The sequence below is a fragment of the Phyllobates terribilis genome, unplaced genomic scaffold (assembly GCF_046119375.1).
Source record: "Phyllobates terribilis strain yellow unplaced genomic scaffold, ASM4611937v1 Scaffold_636__1_contigs__length_917067, whole genome shotgun sequence".
NCBI lineage: Eukaryota > Metazoa > Chordata > Amphibia > Anura > Dendrobatidae > Phyllobates > Phyllobates terribilis.
This window is the reverse complement of record NW_027363396.1, coordinates 316071-342986: the sequence shown is the minus strand read 5'-3', so window position 1 is coordinate 342986 and position 26916 is coordinate 316071. Positions and strand designations below refer to the sequence as shown.

At 44.4% G+C, this 26916-nt stretch overlaps 17 non-coding genes across 17 annotated transcripts; all 17 read left to right on the top strand.

The window, feature by feature from the left end:
- Positions 1–468: 468 nt before the first annotated feature.
- Positions 469–659, top strand: LOC141234247 (U2 spliceosomal RNA). The gene has a single exon (XR_012300230.1). It is a non-coding gene; the product is annotated as a U2 spliceosomal RNA (small nuclear RNA).
- Positions 660–1774: 1115 nt separating this feature from the next.
- On the top strand, positions 1775–1965 carry LOC141234246 (U2 spliceosomal RNA). The gene has a single exon (XR_012300229.1). It is a non-coding gene; the product is annotated as a U2 spliceosomal RNA (small nuclear RNA).
- A 1115-nt stretch (positions 1966–3080) lies between these two features.
- Positions 3081–3271, top strand: LOC141234245 (U2 spliceosomal RNA). The gene has a single exon (XR_012300228.1). It is a non-coding gene; the product is annotated as a U2 spliceosomal RNA (small nuclear RNA).
- A 1115-nt stretch (positions 3272–4386) lies between these two features.
- LOC141234244 (U2 spliceosomal RNA) lies at positions 4387–4577 on the top strand. Its single transcript, XR_012300227.1, has one exon. It is a non-coding gene; the product is annotated as a U2 spliceosomal RNA (small nuclear RNA).
- Positions 4578–5689: 1112 nt separating this feature from the next.
- On the top strand, positions 5690–5880 carry LOC141234243 (U2 spliceosomal RNA). The gene has a single exon (XR_012300226.1). It is a non-coding gene; the product is annotated as a U2 spliceosomal RNA (small nuclear RNA).
- A 1115-nt stretch (positions 5881–6995) lies between these two features.
- LOC141234242 (U2 spliceosomal RNA) lies at positions 6996–7186 on the top strand. The gene has a single exon (XR_012300225.1). It is a non-coding gene; the product is annotated as a U2 spliceosomal RNA (small nuclear RNA).
- Positions 7187–8301: 1115 nt separating this feature from the next.
- On the top strand, positions 8302–8492 carry LOC141234241 (U2 spliceosomal RNA). The gene has a single exon (XR_012300224.1). It is a non-coding gene; the product is annotated as a U2 spliceosomal RNA (small nuclear RNA).
- A 1112-nt stretch (positions 8493–9604) lies between these two features.
- LOC141234240 (U2 spliceosomal RNA) lies at positions 9605–9795 on the top strand. The gene has a single exon (XR_012300223.1). It is a non-coding gene; the product is annotated as a U2 spliceosomal RNA (small nuclear RNA).
- Positions 9796–10907: 1112 nt separating this feature from the next.
- LOC141234446 (U2 spliceosomal RNA) lies at positions 10908–11098 on the top strand. The gene has a single exon (XR_012300425.1). It is a non-coding gene; the product is annotated as a U2 spliceosomal RNA (small nuclear RNA).
- A 6073-nt stretch (positions 11099–17171) lies between these two features.
- Positions 17172–17370, top strand: LOC141234601 (U2 spliceosomal RNA). Its single transcript, XR_012300559.1, has one exon. It is a non-coding gene; the product is annotated as a U2 spliceosomal RNA (small nuclear RNA).
- Positions 17371–18485: 1115 nt separating this feature from the next.
- On the top strand, positions 18486–18676 carry LOC141234239 (U2 spliceosomal RNA). The gene has a single exon (XR_012300222.1). It is a non-coding gene; the product is annotated as a U2 spliceosomal RNA (small nuclear RNA).
- Positions 18677–19791: 1115 nt separating this feature from the next.
- Positions 19792–19982, top strand: LOC141234493 (U2 spliceosomal RNA). Its single transcript, XR_012300471.1, has one exon. It is a non-coding gene; the product is annotated as a U2 spliceosomal RNA (small nuclear RNA).
- Positions 19983–21097: 1115 nt separating this feature from the next.
- On the top strand, positions 21098–21288 carry LOC141234492 (U2 spliceosomal RNA). The gene has a single exon (XR_012300470.1). It is a non-coding gene; the product is annotated as a U2 spliceosomal RNA (small nuclear RNA).
- A 1115-nt stretch (positions 21289–22403) lies between these two features.
- Positions 22404–22594, top strand: LOC141234237 (U2 spliceosomal RNA). Its single transcript, XR_012300220.1, has one exon. It is a non-coding gene; the product is annotated as a U2 spliceosomal RNA (small nuclear RNA).
- Positions 22595–23709: 1115 nt separating this feature from the next.
- On the top strand, positions 23710–23900 carry LOC141234464 (U2 spliceosomal RNA). Its single transcript, XR_012300443.1, has one exon. It is a non-coding gene; the product is annotated as a U2 spliceosomal RNA (small nuclear RNA).
- A 1109-nt stretch (positions 23901–25009) lies between these two features.
- LOC141234236 (U2 spliceosomal RNA) lies at positions 25010–25200 on the top strand. Its single transcript, XR_012300219.1, has one exon. It is a non-coding gene; the product is annotated as a U2 spliceosomal RNA (small nuclear RNA).
- Positions 25201–26315: 1115 nt separating this feature from the next.
- On the top strand, positions 26316–26506 carry LOC141234235 (U2 spliceosomal RNA). The gene has a single exon (XR_012300218.1). It is a non-coding gene; the product is annotated as a U2 spliceosomal RNA (small nuclear RNA).
- Positions 26507–26916: the final 410 nt, after the last annotated feature.

The following is a 26916-nucleotide window of genomic DNA, read 5'->3' as shown; positions in this document are numbered from 1 at the left end:
CCAGGTATCCTGCCTGCAGTAGATGGAATGTGGCAATGGAACGCTGGCTGCGCGTGTCATAATAGGCTCTGAGCCTTTATATACCTGTGCACAGCAGCAGCCACCTTCAGTCTGCTGCTGGACAGCCAGCAGCAGCAGCAGCAGGACAGGTATGTAATCAGGAGCCCTCCTGCTAAGGGTAGACAGCTGCTCATTCCACCCCACCCCCCGCCTTAATTGGTTCTCCTCCCTTCCAACGGTGTTGAGGCGGGTGGGAACAGCAGGGGGTGAAGGTGCTGTGTTTAAAGAGGTGGAGTTATGCAGATCTAAAACGCGTGGATTGCAGCAGCAGCAAGCCGAAAAGTGCAGGCATGTAAGGGATCTAGAGGTTGACAACATGTCTTCTTAACGGGAGTCCAGGAGCTCATCTCCACAAATGGACTTTTCAGGATCCTTGGGTGGCTCCGTAGTTTGAAACCAATTCTGGTTATCGCTTCTCGGCCTTTTGGCTAAGATCAAGTGTAGTATCTGTTCTTATCAGTTTAATATCTGATACGTCCCCTATCTGGGGACCATATATTAAATGGATTTTTAGAACAGGGAGATGGAAAAAGAGCTTGCTCTGTCCACTCCACGCATTGACCTGGTATTGCAGTATCTCCAGGACCGGTGCACCCCTTCTTTAATGCAGTTTCTAAAATCAGAAAGAATTGAATTCAATGTTTTTTGTTCATTTTGCTTGTTTGTCGGATTTTGGGATGGACTCTTTGGCTTTGCTTTTCTTCTCCTCATTGGATTTTTCATGTTCAAAGTTGCAGAAGCCAGATTACAAGCTCATTTTGGTTCAACTTCAGCAACTGTGCATTGCATTGCCATGTAATGTGATGCAATGCTATCTTTCTAGCTCTCCCTTTTTACTTCCTTTTGGATAAACAGACATATTAGGCAAGCATTTTGGAGCTTTCACCTAAATAACTACAGGTGGTGAGATAAGCTGCACAATATAATTGACCTTTCAGTATATTGTTGCACACACACCATCTATTTAGCAAATGCCCTTGTTATCAACAGCAGCCTTTTAAACTCACCTGAGCTAACAGGTATGTGCGCTGGTTACTCTGCTGCGCTTAAAATTTCTTTTTTGGTTTGCTACAATGCCTTTTCTGAAACGTTGTCTCCCTCTGCTGGAACACTGACTTCTTTCATTTAATGCCTGCAGACTATAAAAGAGAACCCAACCCAAAAAGTTTGGTTGATTAGTCTGTGGCATTCTGTTAAACTGTTGCTTATGGCGGTCTCTGTGAGCTTCTCAGCGACATTCAGCCAGCCAGGTATCCTGCCTGCAGTAGATGGAATGTGGCAATGGAACGCTGGCTGCGCATGTCATAATAGGCTCTGAGCCTTTATATACCTGTGCACAGCAGCAGCCACCTTCAGTCTGCTGCTGGACAGCCAGCAGCAGCAGCAGCAGGAGAGGTATGTAATCAGGAGCCCTCCTGCTAAGGGTAGACAGCTGCTCGTTCCACCCCACCCCCCGCCTTAATTGGTTCTCCTCCCTTCCAATGGTGTTGAGGCGGGTGGGAACAGCAGGGGGTGAAGGTGCTGTGTTTAAAGAGGTGGAGTTATGCAGATCTAAAACGCGTGGATTGCAGCAGCAGCAAGCCGAAAAGTGCAGGCATGTAAGGGATCTAGAGGTTGACAACATGTCTTCTTAACGGGAGTCCAGGAGCTCATCTCCACAAATGGACTTTTCAGGATCCTTGGGTGGCTCCGTAGTTTGAAACCAATTCTGGTTATCGCTTCTCGGCCTTTTGGCTAAGATCAAGTGTAGTATCTGTTCTTATCAGTTTAATATCTGATACGTCCCCTATCTGGGGACCATATATTAAATGGATTTTTAGAACAGGGAGATGGAAAAAGAGCTTGCTCTGTCCACTCCACGCATTGACCTGGTATTGCAGTATCTCCAGGACCGGTGCACCCCTTCTTTAATGCAGTTTCTAAAATCAGAAAGAATTGAATTCAATGTTTTTTGTTCATTTTGCTTGTTTGTCGGATTTTGGGATGGACTCTTTGGCTTTGCTTTTCTTCTCCTCATTGGATTTTTCATGTTCAAAGTTGCAGAAGCCAGATTACAAGCTCATTTTGGTTCAACTTCAGCAACTGTGCATTGCATTGCCATGTAATGTGATGCAATGCTATCTTTCTAGCTCTCCCTTTTTACTTCCTTTTGGATAAACAGACATATTAGGCAAGCATTTTGGAGCTTTCACCTAAATAACTACAGGTGGTGAGATAAGCTGCACAATATAATTGACCTTTCAGTATATTGTTGCACACACACCATCTATTTAGCAAATGCCCTTGTTATCAACAGCAGCCTTTTAAACTCACCTGAGCTAACAGGTATGTGCGCTGGTTACTCTGCTGCGCTTAAAATTTCTTTTTTGGTTTGCTACAATGCCTTTTCTGAAACGTTGTCTCCCTCTGCTGGAACACTGACTTCTTTCATTTAATGCCTGCAGACTATAAAAGAGAACCCAACCCAAAAAGTTTGGTTGATTAGTCTGTGGCATTCTGTTAAACTGTTGCTTATGGCGGTCTCTGTGAGCTTCTCAGCGACATTCAGCCAGCCAGGTATCCTGCCTGCAGTAGATGGAATGTGGCAATGGAACGCTGGCTGCGCGTGTCATAATAGGCTCTGAGCCTTTATATACCTGTGCACAGCAGCAGCCACCTTCAGTCTGCTGCTGGACAGCCAGCAGCAGCAGCAGCAGGAGAGGTATGTAATCAGGAGCCCTCCTGCTAAGGGTAGACAGCTGCTCGTTCCACCCCAACCCCCGCCTTAATTGGTTCTCCTCCCTTCCAACGGTGTTGAGGCGGGTGGGAACAGCAGGGGGTGAAGGTGCTGTGTTTAAAGAGGTGGAGTTATGCAGATCTAAAACGCGTGGATTGCAGCAGCAGCAAGCCGAAAAGTGCAGGCATGTAAGGGATCTAGAGGTTGACAACATGTCTTCTTAACGGGAGTCCAGGAGCTCATCTCCACAAATGGACTTTTCAGGATCCTTGGGTGGCTCCGTAGTTTGAAACCAATTCTGGTTATCGCTTCTCGGCCTTTTGGCTAAGATCAAGTGTAGTATCTGTTCTTATCAGTTTAATATCTGATACGTCCCCTATCTGGGGACCATATATTAAATGGATTTTTAGAACAGGGAGATGGAAAAAGAGCTTGCTCTGTCCACTCCACGCATTGACCTGGTATTGCAGTATCTCCAGGACCGGTGCACCCCTTCTTTAATGCAGTTTCTAAAATCAGAAAGAATTGAATTCAATGTTTTTTGTTCATTTTGCTTGTTTGTCGGATTTTGGGATGGACTCTTTGGCTTTGCTTTTCTTCTCCTCATTGGATTTTTCATGTTCAAAGTTGCAGAAGCCAGATTACAAGCTCATTTTGGTTCAACTTCAGCAACTGTGCATTGCATTGCCATGTAATGTGATGCAATGCTATCTTTCTAGCTCTCCCTTTTTACTTCCTTTTGGATAAACAGACATATTAGGCAAGCATTTTGGAGCTTTCACCTAAATAACTACAGGTGGTGAGATAAGCTGCACAATATAATTGACCTTTCAGTATATTGTTGCACACACACCATCTATTTAGCAAATGCCCTTGTTATCAACAGCAGCCTTTTAAACTCACCTGAGCTAACAGGTATGTGCGCTGGTTACTCTGCTGCGCTTAAAATTTCTTTTTTGGTTTGCTACAATGCCTTTTCTGAAACGTTGTCTCCCTCTGCTGGAACACTGACTTCTTTCATTTAATGCCTGCAGACTATAAAAGAGAACCCAACCCAAAAAGTTTGGTTGATTAGTCTGTGGCATTCTGTTAAACTGTTGCTTATGGCGGTCTCTGTGAGCTTCTCAGCGACATTCAGCCAGCCAGGTATCCTGCCTGCAGTAGATGGAATGTGGCAATGGAACGCTGGCTGCGCGTGTCATAATAGGCTCTGAGCCTTTATATACCTGTGCACAGCAGCAGCCACCTTCAGTCTGCTGCTGGACAGCCAGCAGCAGCAGCAGCAGGAGAGGTATGTAATCAGGAGCCCTCCTGCTAAGGGTAGACAGCTGCTCGTTCCACCCCACCCCCCGCCTTAATTGGTTCTCCTCCCTTCCAACGGTGTTGAGGCGGGTGGGAACAGCAGGGGGTGAAGGTGCTGTGTTTAAAGAGGTGGAGTTATGCAGATCTAAAACGCGTGGATTGCAGCAGCAGCAAGCCGAAAAGTGCAGGCATGTAAGGGATCTAGAGGTTGACAACATGTCTTCTTAACGGGAGTCCAGGAGCTCATCTCCACAAATGGACTTTTCAGGATCCTTGGGTGGCTCCGTAGTTTGAAACCAATTCTGGTTATCGCTTCTCGGCCTTTTGGCTAAGATCAAGTGTAGTATCTGTTCTTATCAGTTTAATATCTGATACGTCCCCTATCTGGGGACCATATATTAAATGGATTTTTAGAACAGGGAGATGGAAAAAGAGCTTGCTCTGTCCACTCCACGCATTGACCTGGTATTGCAGTATCTCCAGGACCGGTGCACCCCTTCTTTAATGCAGTGTCTAAAATCAGAAAGAATTGAATTCAATGTTTTTTGTTCATTTTGCTTGTTTGTCGGATTTTGGGATGGACTCTTTGGCTTTGCTTTTCTTCTCCTCATTGGATTTTTCATGTTCAAAGTTGCAGAAGCCAGATTACAAGCTCATTTTGGTTCAACTTCAGCAACTGTGCATTGCATTGCCATGTAATGTGATGCAATGCTATCTTTCTAGCTCTCCCTTTTTACTTCCTTTTGGATAAACAGACATATTAGGCAAGCATTTTGGAGCTTTCACCTAAATAACTACAGGTGGTGAGATAAGCTGCACAATATAATTGACCTTTCAGTATATTGTTGCACACACACCATCTATTTAGCAAATGCCCTTGTTATCAACAGCAGCCTTTTAAACTCACCTGAGCTAACAGGTATGTGCGCTGGTTACTCTGCTGCGCTTAAAATTTCTTTTTTGGTTTGCTACAATGCCTTTTCTGAAACGTTGTCTCCCTCTGCTGGAACACTGACTTCTTTCATTTAATGCCTGCAGACTATAAAAGAGAACCCAACCCAAAAAGTTTGGTTGATTAGTCTGTGGCATTCTGTTAAACTGTTGCTTATGGCGGTCTCTGTGAGCTTCTCAGCGACATTCAGCCAGCCAGGTATCCTGCCTGCAGTAGATGGAATGTGGCAATGGAACGCTGGCTGCGCGTGTCATAATAGGCTCTGAGCCTTTATATACCTGTGCACAGCAGCAGCCACCTTCAGTCTGCTGCTGGACAGCCAGCAGCAGCAGCAGGAGAGGTATGTAATCAGGAGCCCTCCTGCTAAGGGTAGACAGCTGCTCGTTCCACCCCACCCCCCGCCTTAATTGGTTCTCCTCCCTTCCAACGGTGTTGAGGCGGGTGGGAACAGCAGGGGGTGAAGGTGCTGTGTTTAAAGAGGTGGAGTTATGCAGATCTAAAACGCGTGGATTGCAGCAGCAGCAAGCCGAAAAGTGCAGGCATGTAAGGGATCTAGAGGTTGACAACATGTCTTCTTAACGGGAGTCCAGGAGCTCATCTCCACAAATGGACTTTTCAGGATCCTTGGGTGGCTCCGTAGTTTGAAACCAATTCTGGTTATCGCTTCTCGGCCTTTTGGCTAAGATCAAGTGTAGTATCTGTTCTTATCAGTTTAATATCTGATACGTCCCCTATCTGGGGACCATATATTAAATGGATTTTTAGAACAGGGAGATGGAAAAAGAGCTTGCTCTGTCCACTCCACGCATTGACCTGGTATTGCAGTATCTCCAGGACCGGTGCACCCCTTCTTTAATGCAGTGTCTAAAATCAGAAAGAATTGAATTCAATGTTTTTTGTTCATTTTGCTTGTTTGTCGGATTTTGGGATGGACTCTTTGGCTTTGCTTTTCTTCTCCTCATTGGATTTTTCATGTTCAAAGTTGCAGAAGCCAGATTACAAGCTCATTTTGGTTCAACTTCAGCAACTGTGCATTGCATTGCCATGTAATGTGATGCAATGCTATCTTTCTAGCTCTCCCTTTTTACTTCCTTTTGGATAAACAGACATATTAGGCAAGCATTTTGGAGCTTTCACCTAAATAACTACAGGTGGTGAGATAAGCTGCACAATATAATTGACCTTTCAGTATATTGTTGCACACACACCATCTATTTAGCAAATGCCCTTGTTATCAACAGCAGCCTTTTAAACTCACCTGAGCTAACAGGTATGTGCGCTGGTTACTCTGCTGCGCTTAAAATTTCTTTTTTGGTTTGCTACAATGCCTTTTCTGAAACGTTGTCTCCCTCTGCTGGAACACTGACTTCTTTCATTTAATGCCTGCAGACTATAAAAGAGAACCCAACCCAAAAAGTTTGGTTGATTAGTCTGTGGCATTCTGTTAAACTGTTGCTTATGGCGGTCTCTGTGAGCTTCTCAGCGACATTCAGCCAGCCAGGTATCCTGCCTGCAGTAGATGGAATGTGGCAATGGAACGCTGGCTGCGCGTGTCATAATAGGCTCTGAGCCTTTATATACCTGTGCACAGCAGCAGCCACCTTCAGTCTGCTGCTGGACAGCCAGCAGCAGCAGCAGCAGGAGAGGTATGTAATCAGGAGCCCTCCTGCTAAGGGTAGACAGCTGCTCGTTCCACCCCAACCCCCGCCTTAATTGGTTCTCCTCCCTTCCAACGGTGTTGAGGCGGGTGGGAACAGCAGGGGGTGAAGGTGCTGTGTTTAAAGAGGTGGAGTTATGCAGATCTAAAACGCGTGGATTGCAGCAGCAGCAAGCCGAAAAGTGCAGGCATGTAAGGGATCTAGAGGTTGACAACATGTCTTCTTAACGGGAGTCCAGGAGCTCATCTCCACAAATGGACTTTTCAGGATCCTTGGGTGGCTCCGTAGTTTGAAACCAATTCTGGTTATCGCTTCTCGGCCTTTTGGCTAAGATCAAGTGTAGTATCTGTTCTTATCAGTTTAATATCTGATACGTCCCCTATCTGGGGACCATATATTAAATGGATTTTTAGAACAGGGAGATGGAAAAAGAGCTTGCTCTGTCCACTCCACGCATTGACCTGGTATTGCAGTATCTCCAGGACCGGTGCACCCCTTCTTTAATGCAGTTTCTAAAATCAGAAAGAATTGAATTCAATGTTTTTTGTTCATTTTGCTTGTTTGTCGGATTTTGGGATGGACTCTTTGGCTTTGCTTTTCTTCTCCTCATTGGATTTTTCATGTTCAAAGTTGCAGAAGCCAGATTACAAGCTCATTTTGGTTCAACTTCAGCAACTGTGCATTGCATTGCCATGTAATGTGATGCAATGCTATCTTTCTAGCTCTCCCTTTTTACTTCCTTTTGGATAAACAGACATATTAGGCAAGCATTTTGGAGCTTTCACCTAAATAACTACAGGTGGTGAGATAAGCTGCACAATATAATTGACCTTTCAGTATATTGTTGCACACACACCATCTATTTAGCAAATGCCCTTGTTATCAACAGCAGCCTTTTAAACTCACCTGAGCTAACAGGTATGTGCGCTGGTTACTCTGCTGCGCTTAAAATTTCTTTTTTGGTTTGCTACAATGCCTTTTCTGAAACGTTGTCTCCCTCTGCTGGAACACTGACTTCTTTCATTTAATGCCTGCAGACTATAAAAGAGAACCCAACCCAAAAAGTTTGGTTGATTAGTCTGTGGCATTCTGTTAAACTGTTGCTTATGGCGGTCTCTGTGAGCTTCTCAGCGACATTCAGCCAGCCAGGTATCCTGCCTGCAGTAGATGGAATGTGGCAATGGAACGCTGGCTGCGCGTGTCATAATAGGCTCTGAGCCTTTATATACCTGTGCACAGCAGCAGCCACCTTCAGTCTGCTGCTGGACAGCCAGCAGCAGCAGCAGCAGGAGAGGTATGTAATCAGGAGCCCTCCTGCTAAGGGTAGACAGCTGCTCGTTCCACCCCACCCCCCGCCTTAATTGGTTCTCCTCCCTTCCAACGGTGTTGAGGCGGGTGGGAACAGCAGGGGGTGAAGGTGCTGTGTTTAAAGAGGTGGAGTTATGCAGATCTAAAACGCGTGGATTGCAGCAGCAGCAAGCCGAAAAGTGCAGGCATGTAAGGGATCTAGAGGTTGACAACATGTCTTCTTAACGGGAGTCCAGGAGCTCATCTCCACAAATGGACTTTTCAGGATCCTTGGGTGGCTCCGTAGTTTGAAACCAATTCTGGTTATCGCTTCTCGGCCTTTTGGCTAAGATCAAGTGTAGTATCTGTTCTTATCAGTTTAATATCTGATACGTCCCCTATCTGGGGACCATATATTAAATGGATTTTTAGAACAGGGAGATGGAAAAAGAGCTTGCTCTGTCCACTCCACGCATTGACCTGGTATTGCAGTATCTCCAGGACCGGTGCACCCCTTCTTTAATGCAGTGTCTAAAATCAGAAAGAATTGAATTCAATGTTTTTTGTTCATTTTGCTTGTTTGTCGGATTTTGGGATGGACTCTTTGGCTTTGCTTTTCTTCTCCTCATTGGATTTTTCATGTTCAAAGTTGCAGAAGCCAGATTACAAGCTCATTTTGGTTCAACTTCAGCAACTGTGCATTGCATTGCCATGTAATGTGATGCAATGCTATCTTTCTAGCTCTCCCTTTTTACTTCCTTTTGGATAAACAGACATATTAGGCAAGCATTTTGGAGCTTTCACCTAAATAACTACAGGTGGTGAGATAAGCTGCACAATATAATTGACCTTTCAGTATATTGTTGCACACACACCATCTATTTAGCAAATGCCCTTGTTATCAACAGCAGCCTTTTAAACTCACCTGAGCTAACAGGTATGTGCGCTGGTTACTCTGCTGCGCTTAAAATTTCTTTTTTGGTTTGCTACAATGCCTTTTCTGAAACGTTGTCTCCCTCTGCTGGAACACTGACTTCTTTCATTTAATGCCTGCAGACTATAAAAGAGAACCCAACCCAAAAAGTTTGGTTGATTAGTCTGTGGCATTCTGTTAAACTGTTGCTTATGGCGGTCTCTGTGAGCTTCTCAGCGACATTCAGCCAGCCAGGTATCCTGCCTGCAGTAGATGGAATGTGGCAATGGAACGCTGGCTGCGCGTGTCATAATAGGCTCTGAGCCTTTATATACCTGTGCACAGCAGCAGCCACCTTCAGTCTGCTGCTGGACAGCCAGCAGCAGCAGCAGGAGAGGTATGTAATCAGGAGCCCTCCTGCTAAGGGTAGACAGCTGCTCGTTCCACCCCACCCCCCGCCTTAATTGGTTCTCCTCCCTTCCAACGGTGTTGAGGCGGGTGGGAACAGCAGGGGGTGAAGGTGCTGTGTTTAAAGAGGTGGAGTTATGCAGATCTAAAACGCGTGGATTGCAGCAGCAGCAAGCCGAAAAGTGCAGGCATGTAAGGGATCTAGAGGTTGACAACATGTCTTCTTAACGGGAGTCCAGGAGCTCATCTCCACAAATGGACTTTTCAGGATCCTTGGGTGGCTCCGTAGTTTGAAACCAATTCTGGTTATCGCTTCTCGGCCTTTTGGCTAAGATCAAGTGTAGTATCTGTTCTTATCAGTTTAATATCTGATACGTCCCCTATCTGGGGACCATATATTAAATGGATTTTTAGAACAGGGAGATGGAAAAAGAGCTTGCTCTGTCCACTCCACGCATTGACCTGGTATTGCAGTATCTCCAGGACCGGTGCACCCCTTCTTTAATGCAGTGTCTAAAATCAGAAAGAATTGAATTCAATGTTTTTTGTTCATTTTGCTTGTTTGTCGGATTTTGGGATGGACTCTTTGGCTTTGCTTTTCTTCTCCTCATTGGATTTTTCATGTTCAAAGTTGCAGAAGCCAGATTACAAGCTCATTTTGGTTCAACTTCAGCAACTGTGCATTGCATTGCCATGTAATGTGATGCAATGCTATCTTTCTAGCTCTCCCTTTTTACTTCCTTTTGGATAAACAGACATATTAGGCAAGCATTTTGGAGCTTTCACCTAAATAACTACAGGTGGTGAGATAAGCTGCACAATATAATTGACCTTTCAGTATATTGTTGCACACACACCATCTATTTAGCAAATGCCCTTGTTATCAACAGCAGCCTTTTAAACTCACCTGAGCTAACAGGTATGTGCGCTGGTTACTCTGCTGCGCTTAAAATTTCTTTTTTGGTTTGCTACAATGCCTTTTCTGAAACGTTGTCTCCCTCTGCTGGAACACTGACTTCTTTCATTTAATGCCTGCAGACTATAAAAGAGAACCCAACCCAAAAAGTTTGGTTGATTAGTCTGTGGCATTCTGTTAAACTGTTGCTTATGGCGGTCTCTGTGAGCTTCTCAGCGACATTCAGCCAGCCAGGTATCCTGCCTGCAGTAGATGGAATGTGGCAATGGAACGCTGGCTGCGCGTGTCATAATAGGCTCTGAGCCTTTATATACCTGTGCACAGCAGCAGCCACCTTCAGTCTGCTGCTGGACAGCCAGCAGCAGCAGCAGGAGAGGTATGTAATCAGGAGCCCTCCTGCTAAGGGTAGACAGCTGCTCGTTCCACCCCACCCCCCGCCTTAATTGGTTCTCCTCCCTTCCAACGGTGTTGAGGCGGGTGGGAACAGCAGGGGGTGAAGGTGCTGTGTTTAAAGAGGTGGAGTTATGCAGATCTAAAACGCGTGGATTGCAGCAGCAGCAAGCCGAAAAGTGCAGGCATGTAAGGGATCTAGAGGTTGACAACATGTCTTCTTAACGGGAGTCCAGGAGCTCATCTCCACAAATGGACTTTTCAGGATCCTTGGGTGGCTCCGTAGTTTGAAACCAATTCTGGTTATCGCTTCTCGGCCTTTTGGCTAAGATCAAGTGTAGTATCTGTTCTTATCAGTTTAATATCTGATACGTCCCCTATCTGGGGACCATATATTAAATGGATTTTTAGAACAGGGAGATGGAAAAAGAGCTTGCTCTGTCCACTCCACGCATTGACCTGGTATTGCAGCATCTCCAGGACCGGTGCACCCCTTCTTTAATGCAGTTTCTAAAATCAGAAAGAATTGAATTCAATGTTTTTTGTTCATTTTGCTTGTTTGTCGGATTTTGGGATGGACTCTTTGGCTTTGCTTTTCTTCTCCTCATTGGATTTTTCATGTTCAAAGTTGCAGAAGCCAGATTACAAGCTCATTTTGGTTCAACTTCAGCAACTGTGCATTGCATTGCCATGTAATGTGATGCAATGCTATCTTTCTAGCTCTCCCTTTTCACTTCCTTTTGGATAAACAGACATATTAGGCAAGCATTTTGGAGCTTTCACCTAAATAACTACAGGTGGTGAGATAAGCTGCACAATATAATTGACCTTTCAGTATATTGTTGCACACACACCATCTATTTAGCAAATGCCCTTGTTATCAACAGCAGCCTTTTAAACTCACCTGAGCTAACAGGTATGTGCGCTGGTTACTCTGCTGCGCTTAAAATTTCTTTTTTGGTTTGCTACAATGCCTTTTCTGAAACGTTGTCTCCCTCTGCTGGAACACTGACTTCTTTCATTTAATGCCTGCAGACTATAAAAGAGAACCCAACCCAAAAAGTTTGGTTGATTAGTCTGTGGCATTCTGTTAAACTGTTGCTTATGGCGGTCTCTGTGAGCTTCTCAGCGACATTCAGCCAGCCAGGTATCCTGCCTGCAGTAGATGGAATGTGGCAATGGAACGCTGGCTGCGCGTGTCATAATAGGCTCTGAGCCTTTATATACCTGTGCACAGCAGCAGCCACCTTCAGTCTGCTGCTGGACAGCCAGCAGCAGCAGCAGCAGCAGGAGAGGTATGTAATCAGGAGCCCTCCTGCTAAGGGTAGACAGCTGCTCGTTCCACCCCACCCCCCGCCTTAATTGGTTCTCCTCCCTTCCAACGGTGTTGAGGCGGGTGGGAACAGCAGGGGGTGAAGGTGCTGTGTTTAAAGAGGTGGAGTTATGCAGATCTAAAACGCGTGGATTGCAGCAGCAGCAAGCCGAAAAGTGCAGGCATGTAAGGGATCTAGAGGTTGACAACATGTCTTCTTAACGGGAGTCCAGGAGCTCATCTCCACAAATGGACTTTTCAGGATCCTTGGGTGGCTCCGTAGTTTGAAACCAATTCTGGTTATCGCTTCTCGGCCTTTTGGCAAGATCAGTGGTGGTTTTCTGCTGCTGGTGTTGTTTGGAGGGCAGTTGTGACTGGGGTTCCCCCTTGTGGGGCCCTAGTGTGCGATTGAGCGGCGATTGTGTTTATCTGCTGTAAAAATGGTGGAGAAAACACGTGGATTAGAGGACTCGGTCCGTCTGAAGGTGGCTGCAGGTCATGAAGGAGAAATCGGTTTGGACCAAGTTTGCGTTGATGTCTTGAAGAACATTAATGGCTTGAAGGTAACGGATGTATTGGCACTGCAGGATTTTCAGAAACAAGGAATTTATGATATCACTTTTGTTTCTTTGAGTATTTGCCAGAGAGTCTACATGGAGTTGGTACGAATGAAGGAAGAAAAGGAATTGAAATGCCTAGAGTTTATTGCACTGGAACCTCTGTTCCAGCAGACATATAAGTATGTGGTTGTGCACATGTATAACCCTAAAGTTCCGGATGAGACTGTTTCCAATTTTTTAGCTCGGTATTGTAGTGAGGTTAAATTTTTGGGAAGAATGAAGAACAAATACAATTATCTAAATGGCAAGAGGAGATATGTTGTAAAACTGAGACCGGATGATAGAGCTATTGGGGGTGCCAAGAGCATTCCTGCACAGTTTTCTATCGGAGGAGAAAGGGGATTTTGTTTTTATAATGGACAGATGGAATATTGTAGGAAGTGTCATGAGTTTGGACATGTTCAGAAAGATTGTCCAGTGCAAGGTGATGTTTGTAGAGGTTGTGGGAAATCTGGGCATGTTGCAAGTGGTTGCCCAATTAATAAGGTGTGTGATTTGTGTGGACATGCAGATCACCTTGCAAGGAAATGTAGATTGTGGGCTCAGATTCCTAGGTCACAGGTGGACGCTGAAGAGAGGCAGAAGAAGACTCGGCAGGAAAGTGGGGAGGAGGGCGAAGGCTCAGACTCAGAGGGGGAAAGCCAAAAACAAGATGGTGGTAGGGGAAGAGACCATGCGGTGCCCAAGATGGAGGAAAAGGGGCGGAGCCAGAAGAAAGTTGGTTTGAGGGAGGGGCTGGAAGTAATAAACAAAGTAGCTGATGTGCATGGCCCGGGTGATGGGATGGATTTGTCTAATATGGCGGAGTCAGTGAATCCTGTTTTGGGAAGAGATGGGGGTGAGGAAATGGAGGTTTTGGAGGAGGAGGATTCTGATTCGGATGGAACTATAACCCCTCAGCAGCGTGATAGGGTTAACAGTGATTGGAGTGAAAATGAGGAGGAAGATGATGGCAAGGAGGAGAGTTATGCCTCCGTGATTAAAAGAAGTAAGGTGGAGGGGTGTTGGTCTGGGGGGCAGGAAGATCCAGTCTCCCTAAGACCAGGTTATTCTAACAGGGACTCGAGTTCTGAGTCGCCTGATATACGTAGAAAAGTGGGTGGCAGGAGTGGGTTTTCTCCTGGTTCATGATGGATCGGGTATGGTGGAGATTTTTTCCTGTTGTTATGATGGCGTTGTGTGTTGCTTCTCTGAATGTACGAGGGATTGGTTCTGCTTGTAGGAGAGCAGGGATACTGGAGTACATTGAGAGTGTGAATGCAGATATTGTCTGTCTGCAGGAATGTGTAATTAAATCTGCCCCGCATGAGAGTGAGTGGAATAAGGGGCAATCTTTTTGGTCCCCATGCTCAGAAAACAGGAATGAAGGGGTGGGCATTTTACTGTGTAATTCCAGTCTAAAGGTTTTAGAGTTTAAAGTAATCATACCTGGGAGATGTTTGTTTTTATTAGTGGATTTTTTAGGTCAGCGGGTACGGGTTTTTAATGTTTATGCCCCTGCTGATAAACAAGCAAGAGTTGGGTTTTTGGAGTCTCTAAAGTTGTTTTTACCAGGCAGAGACTTCACTATAGTGGCTGGAGATTTTAATTGTGTCAGATCCGCAAAAGATCGTAAGAGCTCTACGGAAGGTAGGACTGATGTTACGTCTAATATTTTAAATCAGATTGTGCAGGATTTACGCTACACGGATGCTGGTCTGATGGTTGGGCCAAGTGATAAGTTCACATACATATCAGATAGTGGACGTAGTGTTTCCAGAATTGACTATGTTTTTATGTCTGAAGGGATTAAGGTGGCCAAGTGCAACCACGTGATGACGACTTTTTCTGACCACAAGATGATAGTGGTAGATCTGTGTATAGCTGAGTCCCTGGCTTTTGGAAAGGGACTCTGGAAGCTGAACGTAAGCCTGCTGGAAGAGGAGAGTGTTAAGGTTGGTTTTAATAAAGTGTTTTTGTCTTGTGTGTCTGAACAGCACCTTTTTAAAGATTTGCTAGAGTGGTGGGACTGGGCTAAGGAGAAATTTGCATGTTATTTTAAAGGGGTGTGTTTTAGGAGAGCGAAAGCCAAAAGGGATCATGATGCTGCTGTTATTTCAAAATTGGAAGTACTCCATAAGTTTAAGAGAGCGGGGATGGAGGTGGATAAAGAGATTGCAGATTTGAAGGACGAACTGAAGAAGATACTTATTGAAAAAGGGAAGACTGTTATGTTTAAGGCAAAAATAAAGCACATGGAGGAAAATGAGCAATGTTCGAGATACTTTTTTAAAAAATGTTTTAAACCTAAAGGGGTTTTTAAGTCTGTTTTTTCTCCTGCAGGGGAGGTATCTGGGGATGAGATGATTGGCAGTATTCTTTCCTTTTATGAAACACTCTTCTCTAACGATAGTAGAGCCAGTGATGCGGAAATTAATGATTATTGCAAAGTATTAACTAATAATATTCCTGAGGAGAAAATTGAGTTTTTAAGTGAGGAGGTTGGGAAAGATGAAATTAGACGGGCAGTGGATGGCTTGGCGAAAGGCAAGACGCCAGGCTGTGATGGTCTTCCTGCTGAATTTTATGTTAGATTTTGGGATATTATAGGTGTGGAGTTTTCCCGGGTGGTGCAATATGGTTTTACTCATGGGATTTTATCGGTTTCTATGCGTAGGGGGATTGTTACGCTGATTCATAAGAAAGGGGACATGAGGGATATTAAAAATTGGAGGCCCATAACATTGTTAAACAGTGATTACAAAATTATTTCTAAAATTGTGGCTGGTAGACTGGCAGATGTGATAGGTGATATGGTGGGGGAGTATCAGGCATGTGCAGTGCCTGGTAGGAAAATTTCAGATAATTTGCTGCTTCTAAGAGACTTAATTTATCAGGCTAATTTGAATAAGAATGCTCTTTTGTTACAGTCGGTGGACCTGGAGAAAGCCTTTGATAAAATATCACATAGATTTTTGTTCTCTGCTTTAAGTCACCTTGGTGTTCCGGATAAATTATTGATGGTCATTAAGAGTTTTTATTGTGGGGTCAGTAGCCAGATTTTAGTTAATGGGCATGTGAGTTCCAGTTTTAATATTTTATCGGGAGTTAGGCAGGGTTGTCCCCTGTCACCAATTCTTTTTATCTGTGTGGTGGAGGCCCTTTTAAAAAGTGTGCAAGTTGACAAGTGTGTGGCTGGTGTTTTTATTCCTGGGGGATCCGGGGGTCCAGTCAAGTCTTTAAGTTATATGGATGATATTGTTTTTACTTGTGGTTCACAGGCGGATCTCAATAGAGTGAATTTGCACGTAAGGATTTTTTGTTGTGTGGCTGGTATGGCGGTGAATTGGGGAAAGTGCCAGCTTTGTAACTTTGGGAGGCAGGTTGAGGTTAACGTGGCAGGAGTGGAGAGTAGGGAGGAAATTGAGGTTCTTGGTGTCATCTTTGAGAAGGAACTGAAAGGGAAAAGCAGCCTGAAGATTCTAGAAGACAAAATGGATCAGAAGTTGAACTTTTGGAAACTAAGGAACCTGTCGCTGAGAGGGAAAGTGCTGGTAATCAAGTCTGTGATTCTCCCGCTTCTGCTGTACACTGCTTTGATTTTCCCACCTGCTGTGCTTTGGACAAAGAGAGTGACAAGGAAACTGTTTGTGTTTTTTTGGGGATCCAAAATGGAGAAACTAAGAAGAGGAATGGTTATGTGTTCTGTGGAAAATGGGGGTTGTGATTTTCCTAACATTGACTTATTTTTAAGAATGCATTATTTTTTGAACATTTATAAATTATCCCAGTGCAATAACAGGACTGCGGACATGTGCAAATATTTAGCAGGACGGCTTTTCCAGAAATGGAGCTGGTGTGAGAAGGATTTAAGAAAACCAGTTTCGTTTGTGATACCGTTTTTTTATGTGGTGCTTAGGTCCTTCTATGATCAAAATGGGATAAGCTCCATGGTTAGACCGGACAAAAAACTGATTGTCTCAGGTATTAAGAAGAAGGAGATGTTATGTGATGTGCCGTTTTGTAATAATGCACAGTCTGGACAGGTGTGGAAGCTTTTTTTCATGCGTGGAATCAGCAACAGACAGAAGGATGTAACCTGGATGGCGTTGCATGGATGCTTGCCAACAAGGGCTTTTTTGAATGACCGGGGGATAACGGTTCAAGAACTATGTCCTAGGGAAGGTTGCAATAAGGTGGAAACAATACAGCATATTTTTTGGGACTGTTTTTTTGCTAAAAAAGTTTTTACCTTGTTGTCACGTATGTTTGTTGCTTTAGTTGGTTTTCATTGTTTCGATTTTGAAAGGATTTTATTAGGTCAAGATTTTAAGTACTCACAAAGGAAGCGGGCAAGCTGGATTATTTTTGTCATATATAAAGAGGTTTTATGGGACGTTCGGAATTTGGTGATTTTTAAAAAGATTGTTTTTTCCCCCATGGAATGCAGAAAGATTTTTCTTGCTAGACTGTTTTATGCCTATTTATTGGATAAAAAGAAGTATGGTGAGACAGCAGCAGAAGCACTCTGGAAATTTTCACATTGGACTTCTTACAGTAAGTAACAGTTAATTGCAGGGTTGTGTTTTTTGGGATTTTGTTTTTGTTTTTCCGAATGATGATTTGAGAACCCGTTATGTGAATATGCGCTATGATGCATAAATTAATGTGGGTCTTAATCTGAGGAAAAAAAAAAAAAAAAAATCTGTTCTTATCAGTTTAATATCTGATACGTCCCCTATCTGGGGACCATATATTAAATGGATTTTTAGAACAGGGAGATGGAAAAAGAGCTTGCTCTGTCCACTCCACGCATTGACCTGGTATTGCAGTATCTCCAGGACCGGTGCACCCCTTCTTTAATGCAGTTTCTAAAATCAGAAAGAATTGAATTCAATGTTTTTTGTTCATTTTGCTTGTTTGTCGGATTTTGGGATGGACTCTTTGGCTTTGCTTTTCTTCTCCTCATTGGATTTTTCATGTTCAAAGTTGCAGAAGCCAGATTACAAGCTCATTTTGGTTCAACTTCAGCAACTGTGCATTGCATTGCCATGTAATGTGATGCAATGCTATCTTTCTAGCTCTCCCTTTTTACTTCCTTTTGGATAAACAGACATATTAGGCAAGCATTTTGGAGCTTTCACCTAAATAACTACAGGTGGTGAGATAAGCTGCACAATATAATTGACCTTTCAGTATATTGTTGCACACACACCATCTATTTAGCAAATGCCCTTGTTATCAACAGCAGCCTTTTAAACTCACCTGAGCTAACAGGTATGTGCGCTGGTTACTCTGCTGCGCTTAAAATTTCTTTTTTGGTTTGCTACAATGCCTTTTCTGAAACGTTGTCTCCTTCTGCTGGAACACTGACTTCTTTCATTTAATGCCTGCAGACTATAAAAGAGAACCCAACCCAAAAAGTTTGGTTGATTAGTCTGTGGCATTCTGTTAAACTGTTGCTTATGGTGGTCTCTGTGAGCTTCTCAGCGACATTCAGCCAGCCAGGTATCCTGCCTGCAGTAGATGGAATGTGGCAATGGAACGCTGGCTGCGCGTGTCATAATAGGCTCTGAGCCTTTATATACCTGTGCACAGCAGCAGCCACCTTCAGTCTGCTGCTGGACAGCCAGCAGCAGCAGCAGCAGGAGAGGTATGTAATCAGGAGCCCTCCTGCTAAGGGTAGACAGCTGCTCGTTCCACCCCACCCCCCGCCTTAATTGGTTCTCCTCCCTTCCAACGGTGTTGAGGCGGGTGGGAACAGCAGGGGGTGAAGGTGCTGTGTTTAAAGAGGTGGAGTTATGCAGATCTAAAACGCGTGGATTGCAGCAGCAGCAAGCCGAAAAGTGCAGGCATGTAAGGGATCTAGAGGTTGACAACATGTCTTCTTAACGGGAGTCCAGGAGCTCATCTCCACAAATGGACTTTTCAGGATCCTTGGGTGGCTCCGTAGTTTGAAACCAATTCTGGTTATCGCTTCTCGGCCTTTTGGCTAAGATCAAGTGTAGTATCTGTTCTTATCAGTTTAATATCTGATACGTCCCCTATCTGGGGACCATATATTAAATGGATTTTTAGAACAGGGAGATGGAAAAAGAGCTTGCTCTGTCCACTCCACGCATTGACCTGGTATTGCAGTATCTCCAGGACCGGTGCACCCCTTCTTTAATGCAGTTTCTAAAATCAGAAAGAATTGAATTCAATGTTTTTGGTTCATTTTGCTTGTTTGTCGGATTTTGGGATGGACTCTTTGGCTTTGCTTTTCTTCTCCTCATTGGATTTTTCATGTTCAAAGTTGCAGAAGCCAGATTACAAGCTCATTTTGGTTCAACTTCAGCAACTGTGCATTGCATTGCCATGTAATGTGATGCAATGCTATCTTTCTAGCTCTCCCTTTTTACTTCCTTTTGGATAAACAGACATATTAGGCAAGCATTTTGGAGCTTTCACCTAAATAACTACAGGTGGTGAGATAAGCTGCACAATATAATTGACCTTTCAGTATATTGTTGCACACACACCATCTATTTAGCAAATGCCCTTGTTATCAACAGCAGCCTTTTAAACTCACCTGAGCTAACAGGTATGTGCGCTGGTTACTCTGCTGCGCTTAAAATTTCTTTTTTGGTTTGCTACAATGCCTTTTCTGAAACGTTGTCTCCTTCTGCTGGAACACTGACTTCTTTCATTTAATGCCTGCAGACTATAAAAGAGAACCCAACCCAAAAAGTTTGGTTGATTAGTCTGTGGCATTCTGTTAAACTGTTGCTTATGGCGGTCTCTGTGAGCTTCTCAGCGACATTCAGCCAGCCAGGTATCCTGCCTGCAGTAGATGGAATGTGGCAATGGAACGCTGGCTGCGCGTGTCATAATAGGCTCTGAGCCTTTATATACCTGTGCACAGCATCAGCCACCTTCAGTCTGCTGCTGGACAGCCAGCAGCAGCAGCAGCAGGAGAGGTATGTAATCAGGAGCCCTCCTGCTAAGGGTAGACAGCTGCTCGTTCCACCCCACCCCCCGCCTTAATTGGTTCTCCTCCCTTCCAACGGTGTTGAGGCGGGTGGGAACAGCAGGGGGTGAAGGTGCTGTGTTTAAAGAGGTGGAGTTATGCAGATCTAAAACGCGTGGATTGCAGCAGCAGCAAGCCGAAAAGTGCAGGCATGTAAGGGATCTAGAGGTTGACAACATGTCTTCTTAACGGGAGTCCAGGAGCTCATCTCCACAAATGGACTTTTCAGGATCCTTGGGTGGCTCCGTAGTTTGAAACCAATTCTGGTTATCGCTTCTCGGCCTTTTGGCTAAGATCAAGTGTAGTATCTGTTCTTATCAGTTTAATATCTGATACGTTCCCTATCTGGGGACCATATATTAAATGGATTTTTAGAACAGGGAGATGGAAAAAGAGCTTGCTCTGTGCACTCCACGCATTGACCTGGTATTGCAGTATCTCCAGGACCGGTGCACCCCTTCTTTAATGCAGTTTCTAAAATCAGAAAGAATTGAATTCAATGTTTTTTGTTCATTTTGCTTGTTTGTCGGATTTTGGGATGGACTCTTTGGCTTTGCTTTTCTTCTCCTCATTGGATTTTTCATGTTCAAAGTTGCAGAAGCCAGATTACAAGCTCATTTTGGTTCAACTTCAGCAACTGTGCATTGCATTGCCATGTAATGTGATGCAATGCTATCTTTCTAGCTCTCCCTTTTTACTTCCTTTTGGATAAACAGACATATTAGGCAAGCATTTTGGAGCTTTCACCTAAATAACTACAGGTGGTGAGATAAGCTGCACAATATAATTGACCTTTCAGTATATTGTTGCACACACACCATCTATTTAGCAAATGCCCTTGTTATCAACAGCAGCCTTTTAAACTCACCTGAGCTAACAGGTATGTGCGCTGGTTACTCTGCTGCGCTTAAAATTTCTTTTTTGGTTTGCTACAATGCCTTTTCTGAAACGTTGTCTCCTTCTGCTGGAACACTGACTTCTTTCATTTAATGCCTGCAGACTATAAAAGAGAACCCAACCCAAAAAGTTTGGTTGATTAGTCTGTGGCATTCTGTTAAACTGTTGCTTATGGCGGTCTCTGTGAGCTTCTCAGCGACATTCAGCCAGCCAGGTATCCTGCCTGCAGTAGATGGAATGTGGCAATGGAACGCTGGCTGCGCGTGTCATAATAGGCTCTGAGCCTTTATATACCTGTGCACAGCAGCAGCCACCTTCAGTCTGCTGCTGGACAGCCAGCAGCAGCAGCAGCAGGAGAGGTATGTAATCAGGAGCCCTCCTGCTAAGGGTAGACAGCTGCTCGTTCCACCCCACCCCCCGCCTTAATTGGTTCTCCTCCCTTCCAACGGTGTTGAGGCGGGTGGGAACAGCAGGGGGTGAAGGTGCTGTGTTTAAAGAGGTGGAGTTATGCAGATCTAAAACGCGTGGATTGCAGCAGCAGCAAGCCGAAAAGTGCAGGCATGTAAGGGATCTAGAGGTTGACAACATGTCTTCTTAACGGGAGTCCAGGAGCTCATCTCCACAAATGGACTTTTCAGGATCCTTGGGTGGCTCCGTAGTTTGAAACCAATTCTGGTTATCGCTTCTCGGCCTTTTGGCTAAGATCAAGTGTAGTATCTGTTCTTATCAGTTTAATATCTGATACGTTCCCTATCTGGGGACCATATATTAAATGGATTTTTAGAACAGGGAGATGGAAAAAGAGCTTGCTCTGTGCACTCCACGCATTGACCTGGTATTGCAGTATCTCCAGGACCGGTGCACCCCTTCTTTAATGCAGTTTCTAAAATCAGAAAGAATTGAATTCAATGTTTTTTGTTCATTTTGCTTGTTTGTCGGATTTTGGGATGGACTCTTTGGCTTTGCTTTTCTTCTCCTCATTGGATTTTTCATGTTCAAAGTTGCAGAAGCCAGATTACAAGCTCATTTTGGTTCAACTTCAGCAACTGTGCATTGCATTGCCATGTAATGTGATGCAATGCTATCTTTCTAGCTCTCCCTTTTTACTTCCTTTTGGATAAACAGACATATTAGGCAAGCATTTTGGAGCTTTCACCTAAATAACTACAGGTGGTGAGATAAGCTGCACAATATAATTGACCTTTCAGTATATTGTTGCACACACACCATCTATTTAGCAAATGCCCTTGTTATCAACAGCAGCCTTTTAAACTCACCTGAGCTAACAGGTATGTGCGCTGGTTACTCTGCTGCGCTTAAAATTTCTTTTTTGGTTTGCTACAATGCCTTTTCTGAAACGTTGTCTCCTTCTGCTGGAACACTGACTTCTTTCATTTAATGCCTGCAGACTATAAAAGAGAACCCAACCCAAAAAGTTTGGTTGATTAGTCTGTGGCATTCTGTTAAACTGTTGCTTATGGCGGTCTCTGTGAGCTTCTCAGCGACATTCAGCCAGCCAGGTATCCTGCCTGCAGTAGATGGAATGTGGCAATGGAACGCTGGCTGCGCGTGTCATAATAGGCTCTGAGCCTTTATATACCTGTGCACAGCAGCAGCCACCTTCAGTCTGCTGCTGGACAGCCAGCAGCAGCAGCAGCAGGAGAGGTATGTAATCAGGAGCCCTCCTGCTAAGGGTAGACAGCTGCTCGTTCCACCCCACCCCCCGCCTTAATTGGTTCTCCTCCCTTCCAACGGTGTTGAGGCGGGTGGGAACAGCAGGGGGTGAAGGTGCTGTGTTTAAAGAGGTGGAGTTATGCAGATCTAAAACGCGTGGATTGCAGCAGCAGCAAGCCGAAAAGTGCAGGCATGTAAGGGATCTAGAGGTTGACAACATGTCTTCTTAACGGGAGTCCAGGAGCTCATCTCCACAAATGGACTTTTCAGGATCCTTGGGTGGCTCCGTAGTTTGAAACCAATTCTGGTTATCGCTTCTCGGCCTTTTGGCTAAGATCAAGTGTAGTATCTGTTCTTATCAGTTTAATATCTGATACGTCCCCTATCTGGGGACCATATATTAAATGGATTTTTAGAACAGGGAGATGGAAAAAGAGCTTGCTCTGTCCACTCCACGCATTGACCTGGTATTGCAGTATCTCCAGGACCGGTGCACCCCTTCTTTAATGCAGTTTCTAAAATCAGAAAGAATTGAATTCAATGTTTTTTGTTCATTTTGCTTGTTTGTCGGATTTTGGGATGGACTCTTTGGCTTTGCTTTTCTTCTCCTCATTGGATTTTTCATGTTCAAAGTTGCAGAAGCCAGATTACAAGCTCATTTTGGTTCAACTTCAGCAACTGTGCATTGCATTGCCATGTAATGTGATGCAATGCTATCTTTCTAGCTCTCCCTTTTTACTTCCTTTTGGATAAACAGACATATTAGGCAAGCATTTTGGAGCTTTCACCTAAATAACTACAGGTGGTGAGATAAGCTGCACAATATAATTGACCTTTCAGTATATTGTTGCACACACACCATCTATTTAGCAAATGCCCTTGTTATCAACAGCAGCCTTTTAAACTCACCTGAGCTAACAGGTATGTGCGCTGGTTACTCTGCTGCGCTTAAAATTTCTTTTTTGGTTTGCTACAATGCCTTTTCTGAAACGTTGTCTCCTTCTGCTGGAACACTGACTTCTTTCATTTAATGCCTGCAGACTATAAAAGAGAACCCAACCCAAAAAGTTTGGTTGATTAGTCTGTGGCATTCTGTTAAACTGTTGCTTATGGCGGTCTCTGTGAGCTTCTCAGCGACATTCAGCCAGCCAGGTATCCTGCCTGCAGTAGATGGAATGTGGCAATGGAACGCTGGCTGCGCGTGTCATAATAGGCTCTGAGCCTTTATATACCTGTGCACAGCAGCAGCCACCTTCAGTCTGCTGCTGGACAGCCAGCAGCAGCAGCAGCAGGAGAGGTATGTAATCAGGAGCCCTCCTGCTAAGGGTAGACAGCTGCTCGTTCCACCCCACCCCCTGCCTTAATTGGTTCTCCTCCCTTCCAACGGTGTTGAGGCGGGTGGGAACAGCAGGGGGTGAAGGTGCTGTGTTTAAAGAGGTGGAGTTATGCAGATCTAAAACGCGTGGATTGCAGCAGCAGCAAGCCGAAAAGTGCAGGCATGTAAGGGATCTAGAGGTTGACAACATGTCTTCTTAACGGGAGTCCAGGAGCTCATCTCCACAAATGGACTTTTCAGGATCCTTGGGTGGCTCCGTAGTTTGAAACCAATTCTGGTTATCGCTTCTCGGCCTTTTGGCTAAGATCAAGTGTAGTATTTGTTCTTATCAGTTTAATATCTGATACGTCCCCTATCTGGGGACCATATATTAAATGGATTTTTAGAACAGGGAGATGGAAAAAGAGCTTGCTCTGTCCACTCCACGCATTGACCTGGTATTGCAGTATCTCCAGGACCGGTGCACCCCTTCTTTAATGCAGTTTCTAAAATCAGAAAGAATTGAATTCAATGTTTTTTGTTCATTTTGCTTGTTTGTCGGATTTTGGGATGGACTCTTTGGCTTTGCTTTTCTTCTCCTCATTGGATTTTTCATGTTCAAATTTGCAGAAGCCAGATTACAAGCTCATTTTGGTTCAACTTCAGCAACTGTGCATTGCATTGCCATGTAATGTGATGCAATGCTATCTTTCTAGCTCTCCCTTTTTACTTCCTTTTGGATAAACAGACATATTAGGCAAGCATTTTGGAGCTTTCACCTAAATAACTACAGGTGGTGAGATAAGCTGCACAATATAATTGACCTTTCAGTATATTGTTGCACACACACCATCTATTTAGCAAATGCCCTTGTTATCAACAGCAGCCTTTTAAACTCACCTGAGCTAACAGGTATGTGCGCTGGTTACTCTGCTGCGCTTAAAATTTCTTTTTTGGTTTGCTACAATGCCTTTTCTGAAACGTTGTCTCCTTCTGCTGGAACACTGACTTCTTTCATTTAATGCCTGCAGACTATAAAAGAGAACCCAACCCAAAAAGTTTGGTTGATTAGTCTGTGGCATTCTGTTAAACTGTTGCTTATGGCGGTCTCTGTGAGCTTCTCAGCGACATTCAGCCAGCCAGGTATCCTGCCTGCAGTAGATGGAATGTGGCAATGGAACGCTGGCTGCGCGTGTCATAATAGGCTCTGAGCCTTTATATACCTGTGCACAGCAGCAGCCACCTTCAGTCTGCTGCTGGACAGCCAGCAGCAGCAGGAGAGGTATGTAATCAGGAGCCCTCCTGCTAAGGGTAGACAGCTGCTCGTTCCACCCCACCCCCCGCCTTAATTGGTTCTCCTCCCTTCCAACGGTGTTGAGGCGGGTGGGAACAGCAGGGGGTGAAGGTGCTGTGTTTAAAGAGGTGGAGTTATGCAGATCTAAAATGCGTGGATTGCAGCAGCAGCAAGCCGAAAAGTGCAGGCATGTAAGGGATCTAGAGGTTGACAACATGTCTTCTTAACGGGAGTCCAGGAGCTCATCTCCACAAATGGACTTTTCAGGATCCTTGGGTGGCTCCGTAGTTTGAAACCAATTCTGGTTATCGCTTCTCGGCCTTTTGGCTAAGATCAAGTGTAGTATCTGTTCTTATCAGTTTAATATCTGATACGTCCCCTATCTGGGGACCATATATTAAATGGATTTTTAGAACAGGGAGATGGAAAAAGAGCTTGCTCTGTCCACTCCACGCATTGACCTGGTATTGCAGTATCTCCAGGACCGGTGCACCCCTTCTTTAATGCAGTTTCTAAAATCAGAAAGAATTGAATTCAATGTTTTTTGTTCATTTTGCTTGTTTGTCGGATTTTGGGATGGACTCTTTGGCTTTGCTTTTCTTCTCCTCATTGGATTTTTCATGTTCAAAGTTGCAGAAGCCAGATTACAAGCTCATTTTGGTTCAACTTCAGCAACTGTGCATTGCATTGCCATGTAATGTGATGCAATGCTATCTTTCTAGCTCTCCCTTTTTACTTCCTTTTGGATAAACAGACATATTAGGCAAGCATTTTGGAGCTTTCACCTAAATAACTACAGGTGGTGAGATAAGCTGCACAATATAATTGACCTTTCAGTATATTGTTGCACACACACCATCTATTTAGCAAATGCCCTTGTTATCAACAGCAGCCTTTTAAACTCACCTGAGCTAACAGGTATGTGCGCTGGTTACTCTGCTGCGCTTAAAATTTCTTTTTTGGTTTGCTACAATGCCTTTTCTGAAACGTTGTCTCCTTCTGCTGGAACACTGACTTCTTTCATTTAATGCCTGCAGACTATAAAAGAGAACCCAACCCAAAAAGTTTGGTTGATTAGTCTGTGGCATTCTGTTAAACTGTTGCTTATGGCGGTCTCTGTGAGCTTCTCAGCGACATTCAGCCAGCCAGGTATCCTGCCTGCAGTAGATGGAATGTGGCAATGGAACGCTGGCTGCGCGTGTCATAATAGGCTCTGAGCCTTTATATACCTGTGCACAGCAGCAGCCACCTTCAGTCTGCTGCTGGACAGCCAGCAGCAGCAGCAGCAGGAGAGGTATGTAATCAGGAGCCCTCCTGCTAAGGGTAGACAGCTGCTCGTTCCACCCCACCCCCCGCCTTAATTGGTTCTCCTCCCTTCCAACGGTGTTGAGGCGGGTGGGAACAGCAGGGGGTGAAGGTGCTGTGTTTAAAGAGGTGGAGTTATGCAGATCTAAAACGCGTGGATTGCAGCAGCAGCAAGCCGAAAAGTGCAGGCATGTAAGGGATCTAGAGGTTGACAACATGTCTTCTTAACGGGAGTCCAGGAGCTCATCTCCACAAATGGACTTTTCAGGATCCTTGGGTGGCTCCGTAGTTTGAAACCAATTCTGGTTATCGCTTCTCGGCCTTTTGGCTAAGATCAAGTGTAGTATCTGTTCTTATCAGTTTAATATCTGATACGTCCCCTATCTGGGGACCATATATTAAATGGATTTTTAGAACAGGGAGATGGAAAAAGAGCTTGCTCTGTCCACTCCACGCATTGACCTGGTATTGCAGTATCTCCAGGACCGGTGCACCCCTTCTTTAATGCAGTTTCTAAAATCAGAAAGAATTGAATTCAATGTTTTTTGTTCATTTTGCTTGTTTGTCGGATTTTGGGATGGACTCTTTGGCTTTGCTTTTCTTCTCCTCATTGGATTTTTCATGTTCAAAGTTGCAGAAGCCAGATTACAAGCTCATTTTGGTTCAACTTCAGCAACTGTGCATTGCATTGCCATGTAATGTGATGCAATGCTATCTTTCTAGCTCTCCCTTTTTACTTCCTTTTGGATAAACAGACATATTAGGCAAGCATTTTGGAGCTTTCACCTAAATAACTACAGGTGGTGAGATAAGCTGCACAATATAATTGACCTTTCAGTATATTGTTGCACACACACCATCTATTTAGCAAATGCCCTTGTTATCAACAGCAGCCTTTTAAACTCACCT